The 2,737-nt window shown below is 52.9% G+C and overlaps 1 pseudogene; it reads left to right on the forward strand.

Annotated features, from left to right (window-relative positions):
- Positions 1–2,134: 2,134 nt before the first annotated feature.
- LOC130598949 (olfactory receptor 14C36-like) lies at positions 2,135–2,734 on the forward strand (annotated as a pseudogene).
- Positions 2,735–2,737: the final 3 nt, after the last annotated feature.

Below are 2,737 nucleotides of genomic sequence, written 5' to 3' on the forward strand. Positions count from 1 at the left end.
GTTGGAAGGTGCTTTTGTGTTGGAGCAGTGGGCAGACACCATAGGAGGCCTGGCTGTCAGGGGTCCTTTGTTCCCCTTCACCAGCCCCAGATGCCTGGGCACTTGCATGTCCAGCTGCCCCGTGCAGGAAGCTGAACTGATGCCAGCAAAGGTGGCTGAAGCCATGCTGGAGGCAGGGGTGACTGTGCCTAGGCCGGGCTTGCTGCCAGGGCTGGTGTCTCTGCCAAGTCTGGCTTTGCCCTGGGGGCTCTCGGGGAGGGCAAGGAGGAGTCCTGGGAGGGATAAATCTGCCCCTCACCTTCTCCAGCCTCATCCAGGACTCACCACACCGCAGAGGCCATTTCCCTCTCATGATCAATAAACCCGTTCAGCTCTGTGTGCCTGTGTCTGTGCCCCCTCTCCTCTGCCAGCGGCCGCATGCCTGGATCCTCTCTGGCTGCATCACCACAGTGAGCAGAGTGGCTGAGGGAGTGTGGGCTCCTGTGGTGTCTGTGTAAAGGAGATTCCCTTCCCACACACCGTGTGCCCCAGGTAAGGGCAGATGAGGGCAAACTGGAGCATCCCTCTGTCCTGGTTTAAATACAGCTGGTAACTCAGCACCAGGCAGCCGCTCGCCCATCCCCTGGTGGGACGGTGGTGGGAATCGGAAGAATAGAAAACCTGTACGTGGAGATAAGAACAGTTTAATAACTGAAAGCAAGTAAAATACAGTGATAATATAAATAATACCAACAATAACAGAAATTATAATAATACTAGGAAGCAACAGAAAAAAAAAGAAATGAAAATCCAGAAAACACAAGTGTTGCCCAATACAATTGCTCAGCACCCGCTGACCAATACCCAGCCTGATCCAGCATCAAACGGTCCTTTCCGTCCAACTCCCCCAGTTTCTATACCGGTCATAACATGCTGTGGTCTGGAATACCTCTGTGGCTAGTTCAGGTCAGGTTCCTCCTGGCTTCTTGTGCCCCTCCTCACTGGCAGAGCATGAGAGACTGAAAAGTCCTTGATCAGGGTAAGTGCTACCCAGCAGCAACTAAACCACTGGTGTGTTACCAGCATTGTTCTCAGACTAAAGCCAAAAGAGAGCACTGCACCAGCTACAGGGAAGAGAATGAACTCAGCCAAAACCAGGACTACTACCTGGGTAAGGCAAGGCAGTCTGCCCGCCCCTCCTCCTCTGCTTTGCAGCTACCAGCCCTTGAGCATCCCCACCTTCTGTTGGGGCTTCTGAGAACACACGACCACCTTAGCGGAGTGACCAGCCACAGCATAGCAGGCCTGCTCCCCTGCCTTGGCCCAGAGGGAGGCCAAGGAACACATCTTTGCCTTTCACTAGCTCAGCTATTCAATGCTGATGCGCGCTCACACATCACAAGCTGTTCAAAGGGCATAAGCAGACGGTGGATCAGACACTTCTCACACACTGGGGATCAGCTGTCAAAGCAGGGACATCCAGCAATGTCTGGCTGGAGCTAGGAGGGCTCTGGACTTGGAACCAGTTCCAGTGCCAGCTCAGTTCCAGCCATGAGCTTGCCCTGCCACATGGACTCTCTGGGCATGTCACTCCAGTCTGTATCAGAGAGTAGATCTTTCCTTTGGGAGGCCTTCTAAAAGCCCTTGAGGGATGTATTTTATCTGCCCCTTGGCTTTGTCTCTCTTGCCTTTACCTTCCTCACCAAAGAGGGGAGAAATGCCAGTCAGTAACAGCAGCAGACCATTAGCAATGTCCTGGTAACACGGGAGTTTTCCATCAAGCATGCCGCTGTGACAGGGGGACTTTAGCTAAAGGTGCCCAGGCATGCACACAGCAACACACAGCGAAAGGCAAATGCACATTCAGCAACTCGTTCTGCCAGACAAACATTGTTCTTTATCTTCGACCTAAGTTAGTCTAAAAGTACTTTAACCCTGTGTTAAAGTGCTTTGTGGGTGATGCTGCTCCAATTTCCAGTCCCTCTGAGCACTTCTTCAGAGCGTCCTTCTGAAAGACACTGAGGCAGCATTTACCTGCTAGGGAAGGATCCTGAGCATTGATGTTTTTTTACTCTTGGTGAGTAGGTTGCGCAGTGGGAGCAGAGTCGTGTGTAAATTGAACTTCTGTATCGGACATCCCTCCTGTCCTAACCTGTCACTGCCTTTTTCTCCGATGACAGCGCCCCATGCCCAGAGGCAGTAAATGTCCAACAGCAGCTCCATCACCCAGCTCCTCCTCCTGCCATTCTCAGACAAGCGGGAGCTGCAGCTCCGGAACTTCGGGCTCTTCCGGGGCATACTCCTGGCTGCGCTCCTGCGCAACGGCCTCAGCAGCAGCAGCACAGCCTGCGACCAGCACCTCCACACCCCCATGTACTTCTTCCTCCTCAGCCCCTCCCTCCTGGACCTGGGCTCCACCTCTACCATTGTCCCTAAATCCATGGCCAATTCCCTCCAGAACACCGGGGCCATCTTCTACCTGGGATGTGCTGCACAGGTTCTTCTGTTTGTCTTTTTTATTTCAGCAGAATTTTCTCTTCTCAGTGTCATGTCCTATGGCCACTACGTGGCCATTTGCAAATCCCTGCACTACAGGACCCTTCAGGGCAGCAGAGCTTGTGTCCACATAGCAGCAGCTGCATGAGGCAGTGGGTTTCTCTGTGCGGGGCTGCAAACAGCTAATACATTTTCTTTACCTTTCTGCCAAGGCAATGCTGTGGAGCAGTTCTTCTGTGAATTTTCCCAGATCCTCAAGCTC

Source organism: Pezoporus wallicus, unplaced genomic scaffold (genome assembly GCF_028554395.1).
Source record: "Pezoporus wallicus isolate ANWC-B61680 ecotype Strahan unplaced genomic scaffold, APGP_CSIRO_Pwel_v1 contig_8072, whole genome shotgun sequence".
Taxonomy (NCBI): domain Eukaryota; kingdom Metazoa; phylum Chordata; class Aves; order Psittaciformes; family Psittacidae; genus Pezoporus; species Pezoporus wallicus.